The sequence below is a fragment of the Ipomoea triloba genome, chromosome 6 (assembly GCF_003576645.1).
Source record: "Ipomoea triloba cultivar NCNSP0323 chromosome 6, ASM357664v1".
NCBI lineage: Eukaryota > Viridiplantae > Streptophyta > Magnoliopsida > Solanales > Convolvulaceae > Ipomoea > Ipomoea triloba.
The window spans coordinates 5678817-5689670 of NC_044921.1; the positions used below are offsets into that span (position 1 = coordinate 5678817).

Sequence of the window (10854 nt, forward strand, 5' to 3'; positions counted from 1 at the left end):
ATAAGTGAGGGGGAGACCCCTCCTATTTATACTAAATCAAGTCGGTCTACGCATTTAATGCACCAGCTGCAAGTGGCTTGACGTGGCGTCTTCTTGTTGGCTTGGTCAGGCGGTCACTCTGCAGGCTACGCGTAGGTTGACTGGTCGAGGCTGTAGAGCCGCAAGTTGTCAATCGCCGGCCTGCAGGCGCAAGTTGGACTGCTTTACTTGTTGTGTAAGATAAGGTTTCAGCTTGCAGGTTGTGTCACCTTATTGACCGACCGGTCATCCTTTGGTAGACCAGTCGGGTGTGTTTCTGTCGGGGCGACTCCAAGGGTGATCCGAGAGCATTTTGTCACGAGGCCTATCGGTATAAGCAGACCGGTTGATCATAAGTGATTTATCCAGTCGGGTTGATGACTATGACTGACCGGTCGGGTGACTTCTTGACGGACCGGCTATACGGATCAGTCTTTTGTGCGTATTTACCCATCACATCCAAACACCGAAAATGAACTCATTTTCTGGAAAATGAGTCATTTTCCAGAAAACATTTTCCAAAAGTCATTTTATTGCTTTTCAAACACACCCTAAAAAGCATTGGGCTTAGTACTGTAATCGGATCAGGGCTTATTATTGCCAATGTAACAATAACTCCCAATATGAGACAATCTATAATTCGTATTCCATGTAGTGCTCTAGGCCCAAAATATGTATAAATAGACCATCGTACATGGTAAGAGAAAGCAAGTTTCATTATTCACAAGCAATTCTCAAGAATAGAAATATTTATTCTCTATAAATTATGTCCATATATTTTCGATCTCTATATTTTTTCATATACTTGTTATTTTAACGGTTGCGTTGGCTCGCCATTTACTGCCCAAAAGTCATAAATCCAACATTCATTATTCAAAACAATTCTCAAGAATACAAAATATTTATTCTCTCTAAATTCTCTCCATATATTTTCTTTATATTTTTCCATATACTCGTTATTTTAGCGGTTGTGTTGGACAGACGTTGACTGCCCAAAAGTCATAAAACCAATAGAACCAATAACTTATTAAGTTTACCTAAAATTTAGTTTAGATAATATTAATATTTTTGAGCTAAGGTTTAAAATATTTTTGGATATATTCATTTGAATGAAATGTATAAAAATAATTTTTACTTTGAAGTTTAATAGATGTAAAATTTCAATATCTGATATCTGGATCAAACTTATATTACAATATAACATAACTAAAAATATTTGAGCCAATAATCTATTGAGTTCAATTAAAATCTAAAATTTGGTGTATAATTCGAGTTTTAATAGTGATAATGTAAATAGTGCTTAACTTTATGCGTAAACAAATAAGTTATATATTTATATATTTTTTTTAGTACTACTGACTCTGTTACAATTTAATATCTGAACCTACTAAATGAAAAAAATACTTTCTCAACCTACTAAATGACAAAGAGTCAACAATCGCCTCAACTGAGGCTCGAACCCACTCCCTTCCATGTGAGAGTGTAAACCGAGTGCCACTAGTAAACGGTGATATGTAAAATAAGATAATAATAAATGTAATCATACTAATGAATAAATATGTATGTAGATAATGATGAAAATGTAGTTATAGTGATTTATAGTCAAATAGATGACAGAGGTTTTATGTTCTATTTAGAAAACAGTTTTTAAAAGTTATCCAATTTTCTAAATGTTTTCAGTTTTCAAAATGGAAAATTATACTACTAAACATGTTTTAAATTTTCTGTTTTCTAATTCTAAAAAAACTGGAGAAATTCCGCAGTTAGTAAACGGATACTGAATTTTGCTTTGTGTTTTACAAAAGCTCTAATTTTTCTAAAGACTAATTATTTAGCATTTCAACCTATACTAACGTATATTGTTTTAGGATGAATTTACCAAGTCTCGCAAATTATACTGTGGACCATGGTCTGAATTTACCAAGTCTCGCAAATTATACTGTGGACCATGGTCTACAATGCATTGTGGATCATGGTCATGATACTGCAGTTGTGTTGAATTGATACTACAATTTGGTTGAACTGATACTACAGTTGTGTTGAAAGGTAACTGCAGTTGCGCGGAACAGAGGCCGTTCATCCGTTCAACACAACTGCAGTATCAGCTCAACACAACTGCAGTTCCAGACGAATGAAACGTTCTCTGTTCCGCACAACTGCAGTTCTCTTTCAACACAACTGCAGTATCAGTTCAACACACTACAGTATCAGTTCAACACAACTGCAGTATCAGTCATGACCATGGTCCACAATGCATTGTGGACCATGGTCCATGGTATAACGATTTACCAAGTCTTGTACAAATATATCTTTTCCTAGAAAATTTGAAAATTTTAAATGCCCTCTTCTCTAGACTCTTTTTTTTTTTTTCCTCATTACGGACCATAAAGCTAATTAAAAAAAGANTGAATTTACCAAGTCTCGCAAATTATACTGTGGACCATGGTCCATGGTATAACGATTTACCAAGTCTTGTACAAATATATCTTTTCCTAGAAAATTTGAAAATTTTAAATGCCCTCTTCTCTAGACTCTTTTTTTTTTTTTCCTCATTACGGACCATAAAGCTAATTAAAAAAAGAGTTAATTCCATAGATGGTCCTTCGACTATTGAGTTTTAGCAATTTTTGTCATCGACTTTTAATTTGGCTGAAGTTGGTCCCTTAACTATTGGATTTGTACGAATTTTGGTCCTTCCGTTAAATATATATTAAATAGGTGTTAAAATTGAGGGCAAAAATATAAACTCAAATATTTGAGCCTTTTATATATTACTGTAATGCAATATATACTCCGTAATATTTTTTTTTTTTNTTCCTAGAAAATTTGAAAATTTTAAATGCCCTCTTCTCTAGACTCTTTTTTTTTTTTTCCTCATTACGGACCATAAAGCTAATTAAAAAAAGAGTTAATTCCATAGATGGTCCTTCGACTATTGAGTTTTAGCAATTTTTGTCATCGACTTTTAATTTGGCTGAAGTTGGTCCCTTAACTATTGGATTTGTACGAATTTTGGTCCTTCCGTTAAATATATATTAAATAGGTGTTAAAATTGAGGGCAAAAATATAAACTCAAATATTTGAGCCTTTTATATATTACTGTAATGCAATATATACTCCGTAATATTTTTTTTTTTTTGTAAATTATCTAACTGGATGTGGAGTGTTATTATATATTTCATTGTTGTATTAGGTGTTTTTTTTATTGCTTTGTTTGATAGCAAAAATGGTAAAAAAGGGCACTAGTATGTTAATTTTTTTTTGTTTGCTTTATTCTGTGTTAATTTTTTACCATTCTAATTTGCCAATTTTTTGGTTGAAAATTTGGTAATCAAAGTGATGGATGAGTTTAGTCCAATTTTTTTTTTTTTATTACGGAGTATATATTACATTGCAATAATATATAAAGGCTCAAATATTTGGTTTTACATTTTTGCCCTCAATTTTAACTCCTATTTAACATAGATTTAACAGAAGGACCAAAATTGGTAAAAAAAATCAATAGTTAAGGAACCAACTTTGGTCAAATTAAAAGTCGAGGATAAAAATTGGTAAAAGTCAATAGTCGAAGGATCATTTATGAAATTAAATCTTAAAAAATAATTGATCTTTAATGTTAAAACACAAATGGAAGAAAAAATTTGAAGGAGAGCATCCATACTTTATTGTCACAAAGGATATATGATGTGTACAAGGCTTGTCTCTCCTCTTCATATTATTACTGTGAACATAAATATAATATGTGCAGTCCAACTATCATTTAGGCTTTTAGTTGAGATGGAGCACATATTTTAATTTGGTATCAGAGCCATGCAAAAGGTCATGAGTTCGAATCTCCGCGTCACCAACAAAAAGAGACGGCACATACTTTAATTATTACAATTCAAACTACAGAATGGGAAAACACACATAAACAATAAACAATGCAAAGACCAAAGAAGCCACGGCGACTTAGATAAACAATGCAAAGACCAAAGAAGCCACGGCGACTTAGATTTCAAAGGATCCCACCTTTCAGAATCAGTAAAGCCATCTTGATTTTGCATATACACCACACTATCCACACGAGCAATGTTAAGAAGACACGTAAGAATCTCTCTAGAGATGGGTAAAGTTGGTTCAACAATATCTTCATTAATATCTTTCCAGGCATTATTAACCATTTCTTGGAGTTTGTCCATTGCTTCATGAACAGATACGCCATAATCACTCATGTAACAATCAATCCCTGTATATAGGCTATTGCTTTTCTCACGCTGTATATATATAAGTAAACATAAATGGAATTTACTTAGAAAAATTATTTACAAAAGATAAAGCACTCGATGACATTTTCAATTTGGTCGATTGATCAAACTAGCATTTTCAAGTTTGAACCTCGATTATAAGTTTTATCACTTTTGAGCCTTCTACTTTTCTAAATTGAACAAATTATGTCCAAAAGATTGCATATTTACCAAATTTCACTTTTCTTCATATGAGCACATTTAAGATATTTTTGAACCAATTCAATTTGGTTAATTTGAAATATCAATGAGGGAAAACTGATTGTACAATTAATCAATGACACAAAATAAAAATGATATTATAATAAAAAAATTAAAAGCAGTATTTTATATATATATATATATATATATATATATATATATATATATATATTAGGAAGCTATGTCATTAATAAGCCGAGCCAATATCGCATTGGCCTCAAGGATTCTAGGGTTTTGATTCATCCATTCAAATGCTTCTCTTGTAATGGATTTCTGGCTAAGTAAAAAAGCTGTGAAGATCAAGTAGATGGTGCTACTAGCTAGACCATAATTGTTTAGATACTCCTCAAATGGTGGCATGCATCCTTTAGTAGACCATTTTAATTCCGTGTAATAAGCCTTCACAAGTTCTTTCATCTATTTGTCAAGAAATTAAAGAAAAAAATTAAGATTAGATCAACTTCATAATTACAATTGGAAAACAAAACTTAATAATAATAAAGCAAAAAGAAAGCTAGATAGACAACTTGTTAGTGAATATACATTCTCTTTTGCATTATAAAGTGCAAAAATTCTTCCTTCCTCATCAGATAGTTGTTTATTGAACTCCTCATCGTAAAGATTTATAAGTGCTTTATAACTTATCTTCATATAATGTGGAAGACGATTCATTCGATTTATATCCCACCTATTAAAAAATGAATCTTTTATTAATACGAGATATGCTATGATACTATATATAAACATTTTGTATATTTGAGGAAAAAACATTTTAATTTGGGTAGGAGCATACTTTTGTATGGAATCAGTATAAATCTCTAATTCCTCTAGGGTGCCAAAAGAATCAAATGTGTCATCTATAATGACAATCATTGCTATGGATTTGGCAATCATGAGACGGGCTTTAGAATATTCAGGTTCAAAAAACACTCCCAATGCCCAAAAGTAAGATTCAACAGCCCTATCTCTTGCATAAGGAAGTGTAGTGACAAAGTCCAACTCCTCCCACCATCTGTCCAGGGTGATGCAATGTTAGAGTCAATTGACAAATGAAATAGTATAAATATATAAATATCACAGTAGAATAATGCTTTCTAAAAAAAGTTAAACAATCTCATCAAGTCATCTAAGTTGATCAACAGTTGGAAAATATGGGAAAATGAATTGTTTTTGAAGGTGCAAGTCATTTTTTGGACATCTTACAAAATTTTAAAATTTGTATAATATTTGTGAAACTTTCTCCACATTTTTTTCATTATTTTCTCGCATGGTCAACCCAGATGCATGGATAGATGAGACTATTTTGCATTTTCTATGTGTTGTTTTTTCACTTGATTGTATCATATGTTGTACTAATAAGAGTTGAAAGTGCATATGCTTTCAAAATTTTGGGTTATTAATGAAAGAAATAATTAATTATGGAGTTAATTCCAGCAATGGTTCTCTAACTATATTGATTTTCCAAAATTATTCATCGACTTTTAATTTGGACAATTTAGGTCCCTTGACTTTCAAATTCTTTCCAATGTTGGTTCTTTCGTCAAATTTTGGTTAAATTGAGGTCAAATGGATGGGTAAAATTGTCCGTTCATATGTTTAGTGTACTATTACACGTATTTCTCCTATCCTATGCGTTGTATATATGAATATAATCACAGTCAAAGTTTCAATCGAAGCCATATAATCTCATTCGATGTCTCTTTGACTGATATTATATTCATATATATAGCATATAGGACAGAAGAAATAAGAGTATACAAGTGAACGGACAATTTACCCCTTCATTTGACCTCAATTTAACCAAAATTTAACGAAAGGACCAACATTGGAAAGAATTTGAAAGTCAAGGGACCTAAATTGTCCAAATTAAAAGTCACGGACTAATTTTGGAAAATCAACATAGTCGGAGGACCATTGGTGGAATTAACTCATTAATTATGTTTTAAAAATTTATTTCAATTCTTTTAATTACCTCGTGAGTTGGTAGAGTTCATGTTTGTGGTGCATTTGTAACAAATTATAATCCAACTTTGCAAAACGTAGCAGAACATCATTCTTGGACTCATCTTCTTGATACACTCTGATGAAAAAGCTAATTTCTACTCTAGGGATGCCCTTGTGCAAGGGTTGCTCAAGTGCATGTCTCACTTGCGTTCCCAAAGTAGAGTTGAGTTGTGGGTGAACAACCTCTAAATGAGTTCTTGAAAATGTATAAGTTTCTTTTAAGATGTCATCTTTATGTCCATTCACGTGAGATGCTTCATATAAGCTCAACAGACCCTTGATATCTCTGGAAAGATTGTTTCTGAATTTTCCATTCTCTTGAAAATCTTCAAAGATTCCTAATAATATAATTTTAATAATAATTCATAAAATTAGAACCCATAAGTGGAGTAATAATATATGCCTTACCTCTTCTTTTATGGGCACACACATTAAGCTTGCAAACATTGCATGTGTAAATGCGTTACCGAAGATGTTGTAGCCATGTTGCCTAAGTAATCGAAACATAAGTGCACAAATCATCCCCATGAAATTTGAGATTGGCATTAGAAATCTCTTTCAATATCTCATCAATCTCACTGTTAAAGTGATATGAAATGCCGAGATGTTCAATAGTGTCAATAAAATTGAGTTTTTCAGCCGGCTTGGAGCTCCTAATACGTACCAGCATGCTCCTCACTCGTTCTTTCAACAGCTCAATCTCTTGTGCATACCTTTTTGCAACTTCATTATCGAAGACGAAGTATCGGAATTCATCACCCCACAGGCTTGGGGAGAATTTCGTGACTGCTGGACGGACAACCTCGTTGCTTGTCGCCATTTCTAGGATTTTGGGTATTTTGTTTCTGATTGGAGTAGTGGGATTTTTAAAGTTCGTTGTTGGAGTAGAAATTTCCTTAAAAAGGCAGGAGCAAATGTTCTATACCACCTAACTTATTTTATTCATTGAAATCTGTTGGAACAATAGTCTCCATCCATCTGCAGTACTCCTCCACCTACCATGTTTCGTATATATCATCCTCAATGTAAGGCTGCCATTATCCCAACATGTTTAGCATGGGCAAGCTGACATGGCAAGAGAAAAGATATTAGCTCGCTAAGACAGATAATTTATTTATTTATTTTGTAGGTAAAACACATGTCAGACCGTTTCACGATTCCTTAAATATAAGACGGATTGACGGCACATAGTGTGAGTGATAGGGTGAAACGTCAAAAGATATTTTTATGTTAAAACGGAAAGTCAGTGACTCCCCGAGTGTCGGTCTCGAAGGAAGGACGTGGAGGTGTGTCAAGTGTTCGGGTGTTTACTTGATTGAGTCTTGCAAGGGATTCAAGTGTGGTGAGTGGTGAATTGTGAGTGAAGGGAGTTCATAAGGTTTGGTTTGAGAAAATAAATGGTAAAGTAAAAGAGATTGGAAATATGTAAAAAGGGGTAGGGATTGGATAGTGTTCATCTATAATGCATCTTGGTGTGTCTAAGGTAATGGATAAACAATACAAAGATGTTGGCTATTCAAGAGTGTGTGTTCTTAGTCATTTTCCACCTTTGTGTACTAAGGCTTCTTTGACTTAGGAATTCCTTTAAGCATCCAAAGCTCTAAGAGGAATTTTATCAAACACTTGAGCTACACACTATCCTACTATTCTTAAGAAGTCCATAGGATCTATGATTGCTACAAAGCTTCAATCCTAACTCTAATCAAAGACATGAAAGAGTCTAGAGCTCAATCTCTCATCTAGATTGGCCAAATCCAAACAAGATCTCATCAAAACAACAATCAATAAACAAGAATAGATAATCCAACAATCTAAGCATTTAGATCCAAAAATAGATATAAGATCATCACACTAGCAACATATCTTCACACAATCCAAATCCCTAGATTAAACTAGCCACTCATGATATGAAATTCAAGACAAAAGCTAATTTAATCCAAGAACAAGATAGCAAAATATAATAGAAATGTAATAGAAATCACCTAGAATGAAGTAATCCTTCAATCCAAGCTTGTTGTCTTCTACAATGGAAATTTATCTAAACTACTCCTAAAATAATCTATAAAATGGAAAGAGAAGTTCTAAAAATGGGAATAGTAAAAGTCTTTTTTCTGAAAATCTATCAAAGAGGTTTAAATAGTCTCCGAAAAGCAACCCTAGTGAATTCTCGCGCAATGCAGTCTCCACGCCAGCCCACATGCGTGTGAGCGTGCGTGGGAGGCTACTGGATTGTTTCCACGCATACTCACATGCGTGTGGCAATCTCATTGGGTCCTCCGGGGCTCCGATCTTGCCTGGTTCGTTCTTTAAGCTCAACTTTTGCTCCTATTGGCTCCCGGGACTCCTGTTTCACTTCCTTTAGACTAAAAGTAGCTTTTGTGTGTTGGTTAGTGAATTTAACGAATTTATGATCATAATTTGTCATGTAAGGATGCTAGAAACGTGACAAAACACCCTAATATGCACTCGATTTATGGGTATCTCGGAGGCTTATCACGGATCGGATCGGATTAATATGGAACATCAATTCTTCTGCATCATCATCATTAATCGCAGTAGAAGAAAATAGTTGTGTGGTCACGCCAACAAAAATAGGCCTCATCATTGGTTTAGAAGTGGTACCATTTGCAATTTTGTTTTTCAAGTTTGGCAATTTATTAAAATTTTCATTTAAAAAATTTTAACTATTCAATTGCATTTTTGTTTAGACTTTGAGATATTTCATTTTTTAAAAATGACTTTTGATTGTACGACTATTAGGTTACTTTAAAATTTTGCTATTAAGTACTCTCTCTCTGTCCCATTTTACCCGTCCTGTTTACTATTTATTGGTCAAACCAACTCTTTATTCATTGCTTATTTTCTTTACTAATTTTTAATTATTTTTAAATTTGATTTTTTGTGTTTAATAGTCTTTTAATGTAGTTTCTAAATATATAAATTTTATATACTAATACTAAATTTAATATTATGAAAAATTGAATTAAAAATAAGTCCAGTCAAACCTCGTTAACTGAAGGGTGTAGTTTTCGCGGTGGATGGAAAGTAATAGGTGGTAAAACGGGAAGAAGTTCCCGAGTATCGTTCTCAAAGGATGGCAAGGAGGGAATTCAAGCGGTAAGGGGATTAAGCACAAGAGTGTTTAGTGTTCGAAAGCTAACCCAAACATAGGTAAGAAAGGTGCATGAAACATAAGGAAAATAAGGAACACACAAAGGAAACAATTAAGTGGAAAGGAGGATTTGGATATTGCAACTCATATAGGTATCCTTGATTTCCTAAGATACTAGGCTAGCAACACTTAGATAATGAAAATGAGGCAAGACAACTATGCCAACGCCACTCTCGTGGTCATTGGCCTATCATCTAGTCCATAGTCCCATTCTCATGGCAACTAGGCTAGGTGAGGCAAATTATCGAACACATGGTGTGCTATTTGCCTTCCAATCCCCCTTTTCTCAAAGGTGGGAAGGAAACGTGCTAGGCTAGGCTAAGGAGTATCCCTACTCTCGTAGGTGAGACTCCTTCTCCAAACACCTCTCATATAGGTTGATCATTCCCACACAAGAGTCAAAGAAGATCACCATTCACACAATCAAACTCATAATCAAAGCAATTGCAAAACCTAATTGATCAATTCAAAGCTCAAGAACATCCATAAAACATTGCTCAATCCAAATCCACAAAGATCTATCTAATCATACTTGAAATTGAAATAGCAAAAGCAAAAGTAATGACAAGAAATTAAAAGGAAGACTTAGCTTGAAATTAAACCTTGAACTTGAAATTGAATGTAGATCACAATCTTGCAACAATGGAATTCTTCTCTAATTCTAATCTAAACTAAGAATTGCAATGTGGAGTGAATTGGGAATGTGGAGTGAATTGGGGGAGATCTCTCTAGGCTAATCCTAGAGAGAGAAATATTCTAAAGAGATCTAAAATTGAAGTGTGATGGATCCCCTGAAAAATGGCTCAATTCCCCTTTTAAATCTCGCCCAACCGCCAATTTTCCGCGCTGGACGCACGGGTGGACGCACGCTGGACGCGCGTCCACTGGGGCGTCCACTGCGCGTCCACTGCGCGTCCACTGCGTTTCTGCTGCACAGACTTCAACTTCAGAGAGCTGCTTGGTGGACGCGTGCTGGACGCGCGCGTCCACTGCGCGTCCACAGCAGACTGCTGTTCTGCTGTGCGAGAATCAGAGAGCGAAAAGTTGGACGCAAGGGTGGACGCATGGTGGACGCGCGTCCACTGGGGCGTCCACTGGGCGTCCATGGTGTATTTCGCACTCCAACTTCGACTCGTGAATCCTTCTTCAAAATCTAGCCATTTTCTGCCTTTT

At 34.4% G+C, this 10854-nt stretch overlaps 1 pseudogene; it reads right to left on the reverse strand.

Annotated features, from left to right (window-relative positions):
* The window catches only part of LOC116023404, an 11427-nt pseudogene extending 4030 nt beyond the window's left edge, over nucleotides 1-7397 (reverse strand).
* Nucleotides 7398-10854: the final 3457 nt, after the last annotated feature.